Raw genomic sequence first — 20,854 nt, 5'->3', positions numbered from 1 at the left:
AGTCAATGTGCGTCACCGACTAGTTGAGGTAATATGTACATGTAGGTAGAGTTATTAAAGTGACTATGCATAGATGATAACAACAGAGAGCAGCAGCGGTGAAAAGGGGGGGGGGGGGGGGGGGGGGGGCGTCAATGCAAATAGTCTGGGTAGCCATTTGATTAAATGTTCAGGAGTCTTATGGCTTGGGGGTAGAAGCTGTTTAGAAGCCTCTTGGACCTAGACTTAGCGCTCTGGTACCTCTTGCCATGCGGTAGCAGAGAGAACAGTCTATGAATAGGGTGGCTGGAGTCTTTCACAATTTTTTGGGCCTTCCTCTGACACTGCCTAGTATAGAGATCCTGGATGTCAGGAAGCTTGGCCCCAGTGATTTACTGGGCCATTCGCACTACCCTCTATGGGTGCCTTGCGGTTGGAGGCCGAGCAGTTGCCATACCAGGCAGTAATGCAACCAGTCAGGATGCTCTCGATGGTGCAGCTTTAGAACCTTTTGAGGATCTGAGGACCCATGCAAAATCTTTTCAGTCTCCTGAGGGGGAATAGCTTTTGTTGTGCCCTCTTCACGACTGTATTGGTGTGCTTGAACCATGTTAGTTTATTGCTGATGTGGACACCAAGAAACTTGAAGCTCTCAACCTGCTCCACTACAGACCCATCGATGAGAATGGGGGCGTGCTCGGTCCTCCTTTTTCCTGTTGTCCACAATCATCTCCTTTGTCTTGATCACATTGAGGGAGAGGTTGTTGTTCCTGGCACCAAACGGCCAGGTCTCTGACCTCCTCCCTATAGGCTGTCTCGTCATTGTCGGTGATCAGGTCTACCACTGTTGTGTCATCGGCAAACTTAATGATGCTGGAGTCGTGCCTGGCCGTGCAGTCATGGGTGAACAGGGAGTACAGGAGGGGACTGAGCACGCACCCCTGAGGGGCCCCGTGTTGAGGATCAGCGTGGCAGACGTGTTGTTACTTACCTTTACCACCTGGGGGTGGCCCGTCAGGAAGTCCAAGATCCAGTTGCAGAGGGAGGTGTTTAGTCCCAGGGTCCTTAGCTTATTGATGAGCTTTGAGGGCACTATGGTGTTGAACGCTGAGCTGTAGTCAATGAACTGCATTCTCACATAGGTGTTCCTTTTGTCCAAGTGGGAAAGGGCAGTGTGGAGTGTAATAGAGATTGCGTCATTAGTGGATCTGTTGGGGCGAATGCAAATTGGAGTGGGTCAAGGTTTTCTGAGATAATGGTGTTGATGTGAGCCATGACCAGCCTTTCAAAGCACTTCATGGCTACAGACGTGAGTGCTACGGGTCGGTAGTCATTAGGCAGGTTACCTTAGTGGTCTTGGGCACAGGGTCTATGGTGGTTTGCTTAAAACATGTTGGTATTACAGACTCGGACAGGGAGAGGTTGAAAATGTCAGTGAAGACACTTGCCAGTTGGTCAGCGCATGCTCGCAGTACACGTCCTGGTAATCCGTCTGGCCCTGCGGCCTTGTGAATGTTGACCTGTTTAAAAGTCTTCCTCACATCGGCTGCGGAGAGCGTCATCACACAGTCTTTCGGAACAGCTGGTGCTCTCATGCATATTTCAGTGTTACTTGCCTCGAAGCGAGCATAGAAGTTATTTAATTTGTCTGGTAGACTCATGTCACTGGGAAGCTCATGGCTGTGCTTCCCTTTGTACTCTGTACTGGTTTGCAAGCCCTGCCACATCCGATGAGCACCAGAGCCGGTGTAGTACGATTCGATCTTAGTCCTGTATGGAAGCTTTGCCTGTTTGATGGTTCGTCGGAGGGCATAGGGTGATTTCTTATAAGCTTCCGGGTTAGAGTCCCGCTCCTTGAAAGCAGCAGCTCTAGCCTTTAGCTCAGTGCGGATGTTGCCTGTAATCCATGGCTTCTGGTTGGGGTATGTACATGCGGTCACTGTGGGGATGATTTACTGATGAAGTGGTACTCCTCAATGCCATCGGAGGAATTCCGGAACAAATTCCAGTCTATGATAGCAAAACAGTTCTGTAGCTTAGCATCTGCTTCATCTGACCACTTTTTTATTGATCGAGTCACTGGTGCTTCCTGCTGTAATTTTAGCTTGTAAGCAGGAATCAGGAGGATAGAATTATGGTCAGATTTGCCAAATGGAGGGTGAGAGAGAGCTTTGTATGCGTCTCTGTGTGTGGAGTAAAGGTGGTCCAGAGTTTGTTTTCCCTCTGGTTGCACATTTAACTTGCTGATAGAAATTTGGTAAAACAGATTCAAGTTTCCCTGCATTGAAGTCCCCGGCTACTAGGAGCGCCGCCTCTGGGTGAGCGTTTTCTTATGGCAGAATACAATGCGGTCTTAGTGCCAGCCTCAGTCTGTGGTGGTATGTAAACAGCTACGAAAAATACAGATGAAAACTCTCTAGGTAGATAGTGTGGTCTACAGCTTATCATGAGATACTCTACCTCAGATGAGCAATATCTCGAGACGTCCTTAGATATCATGCACCAGCTGTTATTTACAAAATACATAGTCCGCCACCCCTCGTCTTACCAGACGCCGCTGTTCTATCCTGCCGGTACAGCGTATAACCAGCCAGCAGTATGTTGATAGTGTCGTTGTTCAGCCACGACTCCGTGAAGCATAAGATATTACAGGTTTGAATGTCTTCCGTGTAGGTCATCTATTTTATTTTCCAAAGATTGCACATTTGCTAGCAGAATGGAAGGAAGTGGGAGTTTATTCAATTGCCTACGAATTCTCCGAAGGCAGCTCTCTCCTTTGGCCCCTTTTTCTCCACCTTCTCTTCACGTAAATCACGGGGATCTGGGCCTGTTCCTGGGAGAGCAGTATATCATTCACGTCGGGCTCATCAGACTTGTTAAAGGAAAAAAAGGATTCTGCCAGTCCGTGGTGAGTAATCGCAGTCCTGATGTCCAGAAGTTATTTTCAGTCATAAGAGACGGTAGCGGCAACATTATTGAGAAAATAAGTAAAAAAGAAGTTACAAAAAATGCAATGAAATGAAAAAAAAAACACAATTGGTTGGGGACACGTAAAACGTGAGCCTTCTTCTCCAGCGCCATCTTATATATACAGGTATATGCCTTTCCAAATCATGTCCACTCAATTTAGTTCAAGTTGTAGAAACATCTCAAGGATGATCAATGGAAACAGGATGCACCTGAGCTCAATTTCGAGTCTCATAGAAATGGGTCTGAATACTTATGTAAATAAGGTATTTCTGTTTGAAATTTTTTATACATTTGCAAACATTTCTAAAAACCTGTTTTCACTTTGTCATTTTGGGGTATTGTGTGCAGATTGATGAGGGGAAACATTTTTTTAAAGCAATTTTAGAATAAGGCTATAACGTAACAAAATGTGGAAAAAGTCAAGGGGTCTTTCCGAATGCACATATTCAACCACAACGGTGTACTAATGAGATATGAGAGATTGAAAAATTGCATCATAATAGAGGAGTACTGAAATAATACTATTTCAGTGTAGATAAGGGAAGGGCAGCTTAAAATAAAAACATGCTAGCCAGACAAGCCAGTGTATGAATGAAATGTATTTGCATATGGATGGAGTGGAAACTCACTGACTTTGTGATCTGTAAGGTAAGTAACAATGTGTCAAGCAGAGTACACGTTTTCTTTGCTATTTCCGAAATGTAGCAATGTTTAAGACATGAATTTCATGTTGTTAAAATAATAACAAGGTACCCAAAAGTAGCTTGACGTAATGTTTTCATGATATTAGCTAAACAAAAAACTTCACGGAAATCAGCTTTGTTTGCATACTTTTTGGCAGGGGGAGACTATTTGGCATGACAGGGCCCTAAATGAAATTTTGTTGCCACCTCACCTTGCAAGCAAAATAATTTGACAGCGGAGAGAAAACAATTGAAGTTTTAGAGTACATTTTCCTGCAATTCTACACATTTTTCCAAGGGACGGAGAAAAGATTTAGCAATTTTATAACTCTTTGAAAAAAGATTGTGGGGGATTGATCCTACAAAAGGGTGAGAATAAGGTTTAGGGTAGGGGTTAAGGTAGGTGAAATTTACGGTTAGGATAAGGGGCTTGGGTTAGTTGATAGTTGAAATGTTACTGATAGTCTGTAGAGCAGCTACAGATGAACTCGTACCACTGCACATCGACTTTGTACTGGTACCCCATGTATATTGCCAAGTTGTTGTTACTCATTGTGTATTTATTATTACATGTTTTACTTTTTTACTATTTCTCTATTTTCTTTCTCTCTGCATTGTTGGGAAGGGCCCATAAGTAAGTATTTCACTGTTAGTCTACAAATGTTGTTTACAAATCATGTGACAAATACAATTTTATTTGATTTATTCAAATAAAATGTTACCAGAGGCACAGACACTATATTGAGTGTGTTGCAGAGAGAGGTGAGGAGAGGGGCAATGGCCTCCTCACTGAGTGTGACTGAAGGAGTAACTTCATCAGAATAAGTAACTCCTGTCTGGCCTGTCCTGGGGCTGTGGGATTCTGACTCATCGTTCCCTCTGAGTCTGCTGGGACTAGGATTACATATGGCTGGCCGCACAGCAAATGAGAACCCTGTCAACCCTGCCTCCCTCCTCTGCTTCTCATAATTACATTGTGTTTGGAACTCTACCTCCATTGATTTTGGCAGCCCTGTGCTGGAAACACAGTGTGGAGTGAGACCAGAATGCTGCCCCTTTCCCCAGTTCCCTGCAGCTCAACGTGATTACACACAGGCAGGCAGCAGCATCCTGGTTCATTTCACAGTGTCAGCTCCAGTCACCAAGACCTCTGGGAATGAAGCGAGGCTGCTCTGCTCCGTAATGAGCCCCAGCCCAACCCAGGTGATCCTTTGTCCGTGTGCTTCAGTGTACTGTTCTGCTCTGCTCTCCACTGATCTTAGTCCAGGGGGAGCTAAGCTCAGACGTATTCCTCTGTGGCTTTTCCTCTGCTGACAAGGTGACTAATTGGGTGATTACCGTCATTAAGTGGACAGCCAGGGGTCTCAACAGGTGCTCCAGTGGACCTCAGTGGCTGACTGAAGTGCAGTAAACTCCAACAGCAGCAGCAAACAGCAAGGCCAGCCATACGCCAGTCTACCATGAATATACCACCAGATGAAAGCAGCAGAGTTAAATATAAAAACTGGCTTCAAAAGAACTGTTGGAGATGGATATGAATCATTCAGGTATTGTTATGCTGATGCACACAATGCCCAAAGCACTGGGATTTGTATAAGAACAATATAAGAACTGTGAATAGTTTAATTTCATTGTTACACTTATAAGTGGGTGGACAACATTCTTCAAACTGCGTCAAACCAGGCCAGATCCTTCTGACTGACGCATTAATTAGTCTGTGAATGACCAAGGCATGACAACGCACTAATAACAAGTTAAAATTGACATTCCCTTTGTATCTTCATTGAGGTAGCCTACACACTTCAATTCATCTAGCGGCAGCTCCTTTAGCCAATCCCCTGAGCTCATACTAAACAGATTATAACAACCCTTGATTAGATGAGAATGACTATAGGGAAGGCTCACAACTGCATGGGACATTACTCCCTCAATGAGTCTCATCTAATCGATTAATTGCATGAATATATGGACCCTTAGTGGAAGGACTCTGACTGATTAACTAGATCACAGCTAAGTGAATGCACTCTCACATGCTAATGCAGAAAGATGCCGCAAATCAACACAATTCATAACAAGCCTCTACGGATGGGAGGAAGGTAGTGAAGAGGACAGAACACACTGATGCGCGAAATGAGTTTCCTCTTCAATCCACTCAACTAGACACGCGAAGGAAGCATTTCTTAGTCATACACTACATGGCCAAAAGTATGTAGACACCTGCTAGTCGAACATCTCATTCCAAAATCATGGGCATTAATATGGAGTTGGTCACCCCTTTGCTGCTATAACAGCCTACTCTCTTCTGGGAAGGCTTTCCACTAGATGTTGGAACATCTCTACGGGCACAAGGGCACTAGTGAGGTCGGGCACTGATGTTGGGCGATTAGGCCTGGCTCACTGGAACTAAGGGGACTAGCCCGAACCATGAAATACAGCCCCAGACCATTATTCCTCCTCCACCAAACTTTACAGTTGGCACTATGCATTTGGGCAGGTAGTGTTCTCCTGGCATCCGCTAAACCCAGATTCATCAGTCAGACAGATGGTGAAGCGTGATTCATCACTCCAGAGAACGCGTTTCCACTGTTCCAGAGTCCAATGGCGGTGAGCTTTATACCACTCCATCCGACGCTTGGCATTCAGCGGTCCCGTTCTGTGAGCTTGTGTGGCCTACCACTTCGTGGCTGAGCCGTTGTTGCGCCTAGAAGTTCCACTTCACAATAACAGCACTTACAGTTGACGGGGGAAGCTCTAGCAGGACGAACTGACTCGTTGGAAGGTGGCATCCTATGATGGTGCCACATTGAAAATCACTGACCTCTTCAGTACGGGCCATTCTACTGCCAATGTTTGTCTATGGAGATTCCGTGGCTGTGTGCTGGATTTTATACACCTGTCAGCAACGGGTGTAGCTGAAATAGCCAAATCCACAAATATGAAGGGGTTTCCACATACTTTTGGCCATGTGGTGTATGTGGTATCACTGAGAAACATTTCCCTGCATGATTGGATGGTATTCACAGTCCCATGCATTATCATGTCATCAGATATGAGGGGGAAACTGGAGAGGTAAATGTGATGGATTGGCATTGAGTCATTAAAAGGAATGGGGAGGGAAATCGCTTTAGACAGCTCCCTTCCTTTGTCACCCTTCAACACATCATCTTCCTAAAGGTATGATGATGTAAGTAGATGATGATTTCAATTCTAATTTCTCTTATTGCAATGATAAGGTAAGTGTTACGGTGGAGACAAATTTTGAGGACAGGGGAGTTTTTCCCTATAGTATTAAAATGAGCCTATACAACTATAGCAGGGCAGATGGGAGATGGTCATATTGTTGGTCATATAATATTTCATACTTGAGTGGTAATGTGGGGGTGGGACATTATTTAACAGGGTATGATTGGTGCAAATTACAAATCTGGAAATGGGCGGATATGTGTGTGCCTCCAGCTGCCTGCTCTCTACTATGCATTAAACAGAAAAGGCACTTCGGCTAGAAGTGAAGTGTAAAGACATCTACACACTCTTAGTAAAACAGGTGCTATCTAGAACCAAAAAGAGTTCTCCCTCGAACCAAAAAGGGTTCTCCTATGGGGCGAGCCAAAGGAGCCTTTTGGAACCCTTTTTTCTAAGCGTGTACAATCTCCACCAGTCACCTCATGGTAATAGAGGTCATACAGTAGAATGGGTTCTATCTAACTTGTGTAGACAACACCTGTCTGGATCACCACTTAGACAAATTGATTGCTCACTGAATGCTCAGCTTTCTCTGCTGTCCTCATGAGGCCAAGAGTACATGTTCAGTGACTTACAGTACCCAAAATAACCAGACCCCATTCCAATGCATAATCAGAATCAGTCAAGTAATCAGGATCCTAAGCACCCCCATTAGCAATTGAATGAGCAAATTCCGTCCTCCTCTTCTTTCTGTGCCATTAGAAATGCCAAGGGGACTACAGAGAGCAGTTTAACAGGTGAGACATTTACATTTCCGTCATTTAGCAGACGCTCTTATCCAGAGCGACTTACAGTAGTGAATGCATACATTTTCATACATTTCATTTAATTTCATGCATTTTTTCTGTACACACTGTGACACAGTTCAGCTTTTCCCCTCACGACCTGCTGCTACTACCTGCATGTGTTAGAGTGGAGAGGAGGAACATCCTGTTAATGAAGTCCTCCTCATCACTCACCACTGACAAGCACTTCATGACACAGTGCTCTGGGGCCTGAACGGGAACAAGGCTGTGGCAGCAGTCAGAGGTGATACCCATAGGGCTCACTGACTCGCAAATACACACAAGCATGCATGCATACTCACACACACACCACCTCATTAACATTCTCTAACTCCAACACAAACAAATTATTACACACACACACACACACACACACACACAGGACAAAGTTCTTGCCATTGCTTATAGCTGGTTTATGTCCTTGGGGAAGTGTTATTTCCAAAAGCACAGTTAAGACTAACTCTAAAAATGTCATGACATTCAGAAGATATATATATATATTTTCAGCGTGGCAGTGAAAAAGATTTAGAGGGTAAGCGGTTCCATAATCAACAGTAATAAAGTTTACAACTGTTTCACTACAGAACATTATGTTGTTAGAATTTCAACATCTTGAAAGGATTTGTAAGATACAGTATGTTGGCTTATCCCAAAACAGTTATTGAGGGGTAGAGGGTCTGAGATGGAGATGATTGATAATGAACCACAAGAGGGCACTTGCCACACATACACTGAGGAATGAACCGAGGGACGAACCGAGGCGGATGGGGTTTACTTTGTACCCACGGCACAAACTGGTTCAATCAACATTGTTTCCATGTCAATTCAACAACAAAAAATGTATGTGATGTTGAATCGATGTGGAAAACTGACTGGATATGCAAAAAGTCATCAACGTGTACTGTGTGGCTCAGTCGGTTGAGCATCGTGCTTGCAGCGCCAGGGCTCGAGGGTTTGATTTCCGCCGGGGACCCATATGTAAAAGGTATGCACACGACTGTAAGTCGCTTTGGATAAAAGCATCTGCTAAATGGCATATATCATATCAACGTAAAGGAACTTTATACCCCACAACTTTAAACCTAAATACAATGATTTTGTGTTGAATTCACATTAGTTGACTCAATGAACTCAATTAAATGTAAGTTAACAGGGTCATTCCACCAATTAGGTGCCTTTTGAGCTGTGTAACTTGGTGAAACAACTATAGTGTCTATGTAACCGATGTGAAATGGCTAGCTAGTTAGCGGGGTGCACGCTAATAGCGTTTCAATCGGTGACGTCACTCGCTCCGAGACCTTGAAGTAATTGTTCCCCTTACTCTGCAAGGGCTGCGGCTTTTGTGGAGCGATGGGTAACGATGCTTCCAGGGTGGCTGTTGTCGATGTGTGCAGAGGGTCCCTGGTTCAAGCCCAGGTAGGGGCGAGGAGAGGGACGGAAGCTATACTGTTACATTGATGCTGTTGACCCGGATCACTGGTTACTGCGGAAAAGGAGGAGTTCAAAAGGGGGGTGAGTGTAACCGATGTGAAGTGGCTAGCTAGTTAGCGGGGTGCGCGCTAATAGCGTTTCAATTGGTGACGTCACTCGCTCTGAGACCTTGAAGTAGTTGTTCCCCTTGCTCTGCAAGGGCCACGGCTTTTGTAGAGCGATGGGTAACGATGCTACGAGGGTGGCTGTTGTCGATGTGTGCAGAGGGTTCCTGGTTCGAGCCCAGGTAGGGGCGAGGAGAGGGATGGAAGCAACACTGTCACATCTATTAAGTGCCAAATAAAGTACCAGGGTTGACGACTTCATCTTAAATCAGCCATAAATCCACGTGACAGAGGGAATAGAAGCTTGTTATGTGCAATAGTGAAGAGCATTTGAATGCAAGCTTCACACACATATTTCAATTGTTAAACATTTCTAGCCTGTCTATCTATGGGTAACAGGTTTGACGTGTTATGCTTGACCCACTCAGTTTTCTACCACAAAACACCAGAAAATGGCCATAAAGTGTAGAACAAGCTCACCTGCTTTTACGCTATGATTTGACTATTATATGTTCAATGTCTCGTTTGAAAAAAATATTTAAAAGAGAATAGTTTCACCATATTAAAGGGATACTTCAGGATATTTTACTTGCCAAGTGTCAGATGAACTTGTGGATACCATTTTTATGCCTCTGTGTCCAGTATGAAGGAAGTTGGAGGTCGTTTTGTGAGCCAATGCTAGCAGATACCCATAGTCTTCCAGTCATTACGCTAAGCAGATACCCATAGACTTCCAGTCATTGCGCTAATGCTAGTTAGCAACTTCCTTCAAACTGCACGCAGAACATAAAAGTTCAAGTTCAACTGACTCTGGGGATGTAACGGGCGTCATATAAAGGGGACCAAGGCGCAGCGTGTTGAGCGCTCATCTTTACTTTTAATTAACACTTAAACAAAGAAAACAAAATGACAGCCAACAGTTCTGTCAGGTATACGAACAAAACAGAAAACAACTACCCACACAAACCAAGGGAAAAAGGCTGCCTAAGTATGGCTTCCAATCAGAGACAATGATAGACAGCTGCCTCTGGAAACCATACCCGCCCAAAACATAGAAAACAAACACATAGAATGCCCACCCACCTATCACACCCTGACCTAACTAAACAGAGAAAACACAGCTCTCCTAGGTCAGAGCGTGACAGGGGAAGTAGATAATGGTCTAAATTGCCAAAATCCCGAAGTATCCCTTTAAAACGAGAGATCAGTTCACATAACCGCGTTGACCTTAAAATGAGAGACAGTGTATTTTTTACTTTTAAACTAATCACTAATAACATGAAATAAATAATAATCTTCAGAAATGACATTGTCAAAGCAAGAAAATAACTATGGCTTTACAGTGATGGTGAAAACTTTGAGAAATTTCTGAGGGTTAAAATCTTCCTAGAAGTCACAGAGGATGCACAGGAGGACATTGAGAGCTTGGGACTATAAGGTTCTACCTGCAAAAAGATGATTCTGAGATAATTTGCTTTAAAGTTCTGAACCCTAATTGGTTTGAAAGGTGGCAGCAATTTTTTTATCTAGTATTCTTTTGAACTTAACAACATTATTTATTCAATAAAAACAAGGTATAATCTTTGGAAATTATTTCATAAATAGGACTAGTGGAGTTATGTCACACATGCAGCTAACACAGACATAATGTCTGCTCTACCCAAAATTACAACCAACTAATTGAAGCATTACCAGAAAAATGGAAGAGGCAAGTGGAAGGGGGGAAATGTAAGGAACTTGTCTGTCGGCCCTGTATTAAAGACCAAAAATGGTTAAAGAAAATTGTGATAAATAAATAAATATACCAGTTTCATTTAAGGATAAAAAAACTGACAGCTGGGCCATATAAATTGCAAAATAGTTGGCAAGAGATTTTCAATGTACCGATTCCATGGCACATGATTTGTGAATTGAAACGCAAAACGAAACCGGATTCAAAACTTCAAATTTTCAATTAAAATTATTATACAAAATTATTGCAACCAATAGATTGTTATATACATGGGGGATACAATCTTCCCAGCTCTGCAGATTTTTCTACGAGGAGGAGGCAGAGTCATTGGATCATTTATTTTGGTACTGTGCATACGTAGCTTGTTTTTGGAGGGGTGGTAGGGTTTGCGGGGAATAATAAAAATATATTTTTAAAAAAGTGTATATGTGTATGTTTGTACATATGTATGTGTGTATACATACATACATACAGTCGTGGCCAAAAGCTATGAGAATGACACAAATATACATTTTCAGAAAGTCTGCTGCCTCAGTTTGTATGATGGCAATTTGCATATACTCCAGAATGTTATGAAGAGTGATCAGATGAATTGCAATTAATTGCAAAGTCCCTCTTTGCCATGCAAATGAACTGAATCCCCCAAAAACATTTCCACTGCATTTCAGCCCTGCCACAAAAGGACCAGCTGACATCATGTCAGTGACTCTCTCGTTAACACAGGTGTGAGTGTTGACGAGGACAAGGCTGGAGATCACTCTGTCATGCTGATTGAGTTCGAATAACAGACTGGAAGCTTCAAAAGGAGGGTGGTGCTTGGAATCATTGTTCTTCCTTTGTCAACCATGGTTACCTGCAAGGAAACACGTGCCGTCATCATTGCTTTGCACAAAAAGGGCTTCACAGGCAAGGATATTGCTGCCAGTAAGATTGCACCTAAATCAACCATTTATCGGATCATCAAGAACTTCAAGGAGAGCGGTTCAATTGTTGTGAAGAAGGCTTCAGGGCACCCAAGGAAGTCCAGCAAGTGCAAGGACCATCTCCTAAAGTTGATTCAGCTGTGGGATCGCAGCAGGCAGGTGTGAGTGTATCTGCACGAAAAGTGAGGCGAAGACTTTTGGAGGATGGCCTGGTGTCAAGAAGGGCAGCAGAGAAGCCACTTCTCTCCAGGAAAAACATCAGGCACAGACTGATAATCTGCAAAAGGTACAGGGACTGCTGAGGACTGGGGTAAAGTCATTTTCTCTGATGAATCCCCTTTCCGATTGTTTGGGGCATCCGGAAAAAAGCTTGTCCGGAGAAGACAAGGTGAGCGCTAGAATCAGTCCTGTGTCATGCCAACAGTAAAGCATCCTGAGACCATTCATGTGTGGGGTTGCTTCTCAGCCAAGGGAGTGGGCTCACTCAGAATTTTGCCTAAGAACACAGCCATGAATAAAGAATGGCACCAACACATCCTCCGAGAGCAACTTCTCCCAACCATCCAGGAACAGTTTGGTGATGAACAATGCCTTTTCCAGCAGGATGGAGCACCTTGCCATAAGGCAAAAGTGATAACTAAGTGGCGCTGGGAACAAAACATCGATATTTTGGGTCCATGGCCAGGAAATTATGCAAGAATGGGCTGCCATCAGTCAGGATGTGGCCCAGAAGTTAATTGACAGCATGCCAGGGCAGATTGCAGATTTATTGAAAAAGAAGGGTCAACACTGCAAATACTGACTCTTTGCATCAACTTCATGTAATTGTCAATAAAAGCCTTTGACACTTATGAAATGCTTGTAATTATACTTCAGTGTTTCATAGTAACATCTGACAAAAATATCTAAAGGCAGCAGACTTTGTGAAAATTAATATTTGTGTTATTCTCGAAACTTTTGGCCACGACTGTACAGTTGAAGTCGGAAGTTTACATATACTTAGGTTGGAGTCATTAAAACTCATTTTTCAACCACTCCACAAATTTCTTGTTAACAAACTATAGTTTTGGCAAGTCAGTTAGGACATCCACTTTGTGCATGACACAAGTAATTTTATCAAAAATTGTTTACAGACAGATTATTTCACTTATAATTCACTGTATCACAATTCCAGTGGGCCAGACGTTTACATACACTAAGTTGACTGTGCCTTTAAACAGCTTGGAAAATTCCAGAAAATGATGTCATGGCTTTAGAAGCTTATGAAAGGCTAATTGACATCATTTGAGTCAATTGGAGGTGTACCTGTGGATGTATTGCAATGCCTACCTTCAAACTCAGTGCCTCTTTGCTTGACATGATGGGAAAATCAAAAGAAATCAGCCAGGACCTCAGGAAAAGAATTGTAGACATCCACAAGTTTGGTTCATCCTTGGGAGCAATTTCCAAATGCCTGAAGGTAACACGTTTATCTGTATAAACAATAGTACGCAAATATAAACACCATGGGACCACGCAGCAGTCATACTGTTCAGAAAGGAGATATGTTCTGTCTCCTAGAGATGAACATACTTTGGTATGAAAAGTGCAAATCAATCCCAGAACAACAGCAAAGGACCTTGTGAAGATGCTAGAGGAAACAGGTACAAAAGTATCTATATCCACAGTAAAACGAGTCCTATATCAACATAACGTGAAATGCCGCTCAGCAAGGAAGAAGCCACTGCTCCAAAACCGCCATAAAAAAGAGACTACGGTTTGCAACTGCACATGGGGACAAAGATTGTACTTTTTGGAGAATTGTCCTCTGATCTGATGAAACAAAAATAGAACTGTTTGGCCATAATGACCATCGTTATGTTTGTAGGAAAAAGGGGGAGGCTTGCAAGCCGAAGAACACCATTCCAACCGTGAAGCATAGGAGTGGCAGCATCATGTTGTGTGGGTGCTTTGCTGCAGGGGGGACTGGTGCACTTCACAAATTAGATGGCATCATGAGGAAAGACAATTATGTGGATATATTGAAGCAACATCTCAAGACATCAGTCAAGAAGTTAAAGTTTGGTCGCAAATGGGTCTTCCAAATGGACAATGACCCCAAGCATACTTCCAAAGTTGTGGCAAAATGGCTTAAGGACAACAAAGTCAAGGTATTGGAGTGGCCATCACAAAGCCCTGACCTCAATCCCATAGAAGATTTATGGGCATAACTGAAAAAGGGTGTGCGAGTAAGGAGGCCTACAAACCTGACTCAGTTACACCAGCTCTGTCAGGAGGATTGGGCCAAAATTCACCAAACTTATTGTGGGAAGCTTGTAGAAGGCTACCCGAAACGTTTGACCCAAGTTAAATAATTTAAAGGCAATGCTACCAAATACTAATTGAGTGTATGTAAACTTTTGACCCACTGGGAATGTGATGAAGGAAATAAAAGTTGAAATAAATAATTCTCTCTACTATTATTCTGACATTTCACATTCTTAAAATAAAGTGGTGATCCTAACTGACCTAAAACAGGGAATTTTTACTAGGATTAAATGTCAGGAGTTGTGAAAAACTGAGTTTAAATGAATTTGGCTAAGGTGTATGTAAACTTCCGACTTGAACTGTTTATGGGTATGAGTATGTATGTATATGGATATACATATTTATCCCAAAAATATATGGGGGATTGGAAATGAGGCAGACAATTACATTGATGGAAGCAACAATCCATCCGCAATATTAAAGCTGATCCATCCCTCTAAAAATATATATTAAAAAAATCTGACATTTACATAAGTATTCAGACCCAGTCCTTTGTTGAAGCACCTTTGGCAGCGATTACAGCCTCAAGTCTTCTTGGGTATGATGCTACAAGCTTGGCACACCTGTATTTGGGGAGTTTCTCCCATTCTTCTCTGCAGATCCTCTCAAGCTCTGTCAGGTTGGATGGGGAGCGTTGCTAGACAGATATGATGCTGCAACCACCATGCTTCACCGTAGGGATGGTGCCAGGGCACTTTGAATTCAGGCCAAAGAGTTCAATCTTGGATTCATCAGACCAGAGAATCTTGTTTCTCATGGTCAGAGTCCTTAAGGTGCCTTTTAGCAAACTCCAAGTGGGCTATCATGTGCCTTTTACTGAGGAGTGGCTTCCGTCTGGCCTGATTGGTGGAGTGCTGCAGAGATGGTTGTCTTTCTAGAAGGTTCTCCCATCTCCACAGAGGAACTCTGGAGCTCTGACAGAGCGACCATTGGGTTCTTGGTCACCTCCCTGACCAAGGCCCTTCTCTCCCTATTGCTCAGTTTGGCCAGGCAACCAGCTCTAGGAGGAGTCCTGGTGGCTCCAAACATCTTCCATTTTAGAATGATGGAAGCCACTGTGTTTTTGGGGACCTTCAATGCTGCATAAATGGTTTGGTACCCTTCCCCACATCTGTGCATACATTTTTAATAAACTATTTTTGCTTCGTCATTATGGGGTATTGTGTGTAGACTGATGAGGAAAATGTTTTATTTAATCAATTTTACACTAAGGCTGTAATGTAACAAAATTTGAAAAAAGCCATGGGGTCTTAATACTTTTTTCCGCATGCACTGTATACACATATTTGAAGGTATGTGGACACCCTTTCAAATTTGTGGATTCAGCGTTTCAGCCACACCCGTTGCTGACAAGTGTATAAAAGTGAGCACACAGCCATGACCATTGACAAATATCGGCAGTAGAATGGCCTTACTGAAGAGCTCAGTGACTTTCAATGTGTCACCGTCATAGGATGCCACCTTTCCAACAAGTCAGGTCATAACATTTCTGCACTGTTAGAGCTGCCCCGATCAACCGTAAGTGCTGTTATTGTGAAGTGGAAATGTCAAGGAGCAACAACGGCTCAGCCACAAAATGGTAGGCCACACAAGCTCACAAAACTGGACCGCCGAGTGCTGGAGTGTGTTGCTCGTAAAAATTGTCAGTCCTTGGTTGCATCACTCGTTACCAAGTTCCAAACTGCTTCTGGAAGCAACGTCAGCACAATAACTATTCACCGGGAGCTTCCTGAAAGGGGTTTCCATGGCCGAGCAGCCGCATACAAGCCTAAGGTCACCACTCGCAATGCCAATCGTCGGCTGGAGTGGTGTGAAGCTCGCTATCATTGGGCTCTGGAGAAGTAGAAATGCGTTCTGTGGAGTGATGAATCAATCACCAGTCCGACGTAAAAATCTGTGTTTGGCCTATCCCAGGAGAACGCTACCTGCCCCAATGCATAGTAACAACTGTAACGTTTGGTTGAAGAGGAATAATTGGGGTTGTTTTTCATGGTTTGGGCAAGGCCCCTTATTTCCAGTGACGGGAAATCTTAACACGAGAGCATACAATGACATTCTAGACAATTCTGTGCTTCCAACTTTGTGGCAACAGTTTGGGGAAGGCCCTTTCCTCTTTCATGACAATGCCCCCGTGCACAAAGCGAGGTCCATACAGAAATAGTTTGCCAAGATCAGTGTGGAAGAACTTGACTGGCCTGCACAGAGCCTTGACCTCAACCCCATCAAACACTTTTGGGATGAATTGGAAAGCCGACTGCGAGCCAGGCCTAATCGCCCAACAGTGCCCGACCTCACTAATGCTCTTGTGGCTGAATGGAAGCAAGTCGCTACAGAAATGTTCCAACATCTACTGGAAAGCCTTCCCAGAAGAGTGGAGGCTGTTATAGCAGCAAAGAGGGGTTCAACTCCATACTAATGCCCATGATTTTGGAATGAGATGTTTGACAAGCAGGTGTCTACATACTTTTGGACATTGTAGTGTATGTAGAGGACATTGAACAGAACAAGGCTATATCAAAATCTATATTTGGACAATTTTCTTTGGCATTTTAGCAAGTCTTTATTCATATAAATAAATCTGATTTATTGAATTTTCATGTGGTATATTAAAGGGCACTTCATTTAATATAACAGGCTTTTAAAGTGCAATATTTGTGCACAATATCTCCTTAAATACAAATACCTAGGTGTCTGGTTAGACTGTAAACTCTCCTTCCAGACTCACATCAATCATCTCCAATCCAAAGTGAAATCTCGAATTGGCTTCCTATTTCGCAACAAAGCATCCTTCACTCATGCTGCCAAACATACCCTCGTAAAACTGACCATCCTACCAATCCTCGACTTCGGCGATGTCATTTACAAAATAGCCTCCAATACCCTATTCAACAAGCTGGATGCAGTCTATCACAGTGCCATCCGTTTTGTCACCAAAGCCCCATATACTACCCACCACTGCGACCTGTACGCTCTCGTTGGCTGGCCTTCGCTTCATAATCGTCGCCAAACACATTGGCTCCAGGTCATCTACAAGACCCTGCTAGGTAAAGTCCCCCCTTATCTCCACTCACTGGTCACTATAGCAGCACCCACCTGTAGCACGCGCTCCAGCAGGTATATCTCTCTGGTCACCCCTAAAGCCAACTCCTCCTTTGGTCGTCTCTCCTTCCAGTTCTCTGCTGCCAATGACTGGAATGAACTACAAAAATCTCTGAAACTGGAAACACTTATCTCCCTCACTAGCTTTAAGCACCAGCTGTCAGAGCAGCTCACAGATCACTGCACCCGTACATAGCCGATCTATAATTTAGCCCAAACTACTACCTCTTCCCCTACTGTATTTATTTATTTAATTTATTTTGCTCCTTTGCACCATATTATTTATATTTTAACTTTGAACTTTCTTCAAACTACAAATCTACCATTCCAGTATTTTTTTTCTTGCTATACTTTATTTACTTTGCCACCATGGCATTTTTTTGCCTTTACCTCCCTTATCTCACATCATTTGCTCACATTGTATATAGTCTTGTTTTTTTTCTTCTACTGCATCATTGATTGTATGTTGTTTTACTCCATGTGTAACTCTGTGATTTGTATGTTGTCGAACTGCTTTGCTTTATCTTGGCCAGGTCGCAATTGTAAATGAGAACTTGTTCTCAACTTGCCTACCTGGTTAAATAAAGGTGAAATAAAAAAATAAAAAAATAAAAAAATATCAAAGGGACGCAAAAAGGCACTCATTTTGCGGAATGATCCACCAATATCACTGCTGCCATAATAGCAAAAGCAAGAGAGACAGTGACTGAGTGGTTGGACATAGTCCCCTTGTCACGTACACACGCACACACACACATCTCGCCGGCTGCTGAGAGAGAGGATGACTGAGGCTATGATGGATTCAAGAGGGATGCGATGGCATACTGTGTTTGATTTAGACCTGCTATCGTAAATCTGACCGAGAAGCTGCTAGTCTTACACAGTGACACCTTTCAGACCTGTATAATGTAGATGGAGTCCCGGACATCCTTCCTATGACTTGAGGATTAAACCCCTTCTTAGTAAGTCATACATGCCCTCCTAAATGATTGATAGCAGTGATGAATGAATTTAATAAATATAGATCAATGGTAGTTTCATTTTTAAGAAATAAGAGAAATTCTCACAAACAAACCTAAAAAAACAATGCTTTTCATGACTTTGGGATTTTCATCTGCCTGTATGTAGAGGCTGATAGAATTCACCAGAACATAATGACTTACTGAGTGCAGCGAGAGCCCTGTTCAGAGCTGCACTGTTCAGTGGCTAGAAAAAGCCCTGTTCAGAGCTGCACTGTTCAGTGGCTAGAAGGAGCCCTGTTCAGAGCTGCACTGTTCAGTGGCTAGAAGGAGCCCTGTTCAGAGCTGCACTGTTCAGTGGCTAGAAGGCGTTCCTTCCATTTGGTCTCCCGCTACATTAGCATGCGCTACAGACCTGTTTGGAACACGGCACAGAATGAACCCCCAATCCCCTCTTAATTCAATTCAGCAGAAGTACGGGCCAAATGTTACCGTCTGATGATCCTGCAGAATCATCCTGGTCCTCTATTCGCTCCTTCCACATCCCCCCCTCTCCTGCTGCATTCACACATCTTTTTCTCATACTGCCAAGGATGGAATATTACATGGCCATACTTCTCAATATTAATTTTGTTACCAGATGCCCTGATCCACAGCCATGACATTAGGCTTCCTCACTGCCAATATACAGCGAGTATACAAAACATTCCATGACATTGACTGACCAGGTGAATCCAAGTGATTCAAGTGATTCAATATGATCCCTTATTGATGTCACTTGTCAAATCCACCTAAAATCTGTGTAGATGAAGGGGAGGAGACAGGGTAAATAATAATTTTTATACCTTGAGACAATTGAGACATAGATTGTGTACCCCTATTCAGAGGGTGAATGGGCAAGACAAAAGATTGAAGTGCATTTGAAAGGGGTATGGTAGTAGGTTCCAGGTGCACCCGTTTGTGTGTGTCAAGAACTGCAACGCTGCTGGGTTTTTCATGCACAACAGTTTCCCGTGTGTATCAAGAATGGTCCACCACCCAAAGGACATCTAGCCAACTTGACACAACTGTGGGAAGCATTGGAGTCCAGATGGGCCAGCATCCCTGTGGAACGCTTTTGACACCTTGTAGAGTCCATGCCCCAACGAATTGAGTCTGTTATGAGGGCAAAAGGGGGTGCAACTCAATATTAGGAAGGTGTTCCTAATGTTTTATACTCTCAGTGTATGTAACTGTCTGATGTAGCACTTCTCTAAGGAAACCCAAGCGTGGCTACAACAGCAGTATGGAACATTGAGCATAGACATATTTGGTACAATATAAACAGTAAATAAAGACATTTGCTGACATCCATGTGATGTTTCATGCCCTGTTATTCTGACTGTAATCAGTACTTAACCAGGGGTGGACAGTATCGCTGGATAAAGGAAGCTATGTAGTGACTATCTTTAAAACCTCTAAGATAATCTACAGTACTTTTAAAAGTGATCTAGAACCAACTATGCATAAAACTAAGTTATCCCACACAACATTAACTGAATTTCTTAATGTCAAGGAGTGGGGTAAACTCACCATAGACTTCTGGTCCTTGAAAAGGTCTTGTCGACACTAGAAAGAGAGAGAACAAAGAGAGATAGTAGATCAGACTTCTGTCCCACTCCCACTTCACCTGGTCTGGTTTAAGGTCATCTAAGACTGATGAAGTGTCTAGAACACCGCATTAACCAAAGACTACAATATCAAAACAGAGTTTTAGGTGAAACTTTGAGGTGCAAGCATCTGGGACTATTTTGGCTGAAAATAAAATCTACGACATTAATATACCTGTAAAAATCATAATTCAGAAGTGACTTTTAATAATAGTGTGTATTAAAAAACAGAATCAACCTCCATGGACCCCTATGGCACCAGATGAATGAGTCTATAATTTCCTCTCACCACTTCTCCTCTCTCTCTCCCTCCATCTCTACCTCCCTCCCTCCCTCCCTCCTCTGCCTGCCAACCAGCTGATGGGCATGCTCTCAGGCCGAGGCTGACACAGTCTCCTAGGTGAGTAGGCAGACTGGTTGAGGTGCCAGTCATACAGTCAGAGCCCACTGTAATACCCTGAGCAGGCTGGCACATCATTACCCAAACCCACTCAGTAATACCGGCACACTTCAAATGAAAGTGTTTTCAGCCGTAGCCCACCCAGCCAAGATATGAGAAAAGCCATAGCGAATAGGATTGATGAGATAGAGGGAGCAACATCCCGTTTTATTGTCTTGGCAAATTTTCCATGGATTTGTTTGTGGTGTTTGCACGTAGGAAAAGAGCGGTTGAAATTCTGACTACATTTACAGCGCTACATACAAATCAAACTGGCAAATGCTCTGCCTGGATCAATCACAGGAGCCGTCGTGGGGTTGATGCTGAATAAATGCTGAAAATTGGTCAATCGATCAAGCGCTAATCACCGCTTATCCCTGCTCCCTGAATACTAAGCCAATCAAACAAATGTCATTGTCATTCATAGCAAATCAAACTCAAATGAAAGCCATCCACCATGGAAAATAACAAACAGGCAATCAAATACCCAGCCGTCTCTGACGGAAAGAATCAGAGAAATTCTGAGTGGTGCAACATGCTTTAGATGTATT

General features: G+C 43.2%; 1 protein-coding gene across 1 annotated transcript in view; it reads right to left on the bottom strand.

Annotated features, from left to right (window-relative positions):
- LOC106583006 (rap1 GTPase-activating protein 1) overlaps positions 1-20,854 on the bottom strand; it is a 158,460-nt gene that overhangs the window by 60,403 nt on the left and 77,203 nt on the right. The window contains exon 3 of the mRNA XM_045705841.2: positions 19,788-19,823. The gene's annotated coding sequence lies outside the window, so the exon portion shown is untranslated. The remainder of the gene's footprint in view (positions 1-19,787; positions 19,824-20,854) is intronic.

The sequence above is a fragment of the Salmo salar genome, chromosome 22 (assembly GCF_965601325.2).
Source record: "Salmo salar chromosome 22, fSalSal1, whole genome shotgun sequence".
NCBI classification, from domain to species: Eukaryota; Metazoa; Chordata; class Actinopteri; order Salmoniformes; family Salmonidae; genus Salmo; species Salmo salar.
This window is presented reverse-complemented; position numbering and strand designations above follow the sequence as displayed.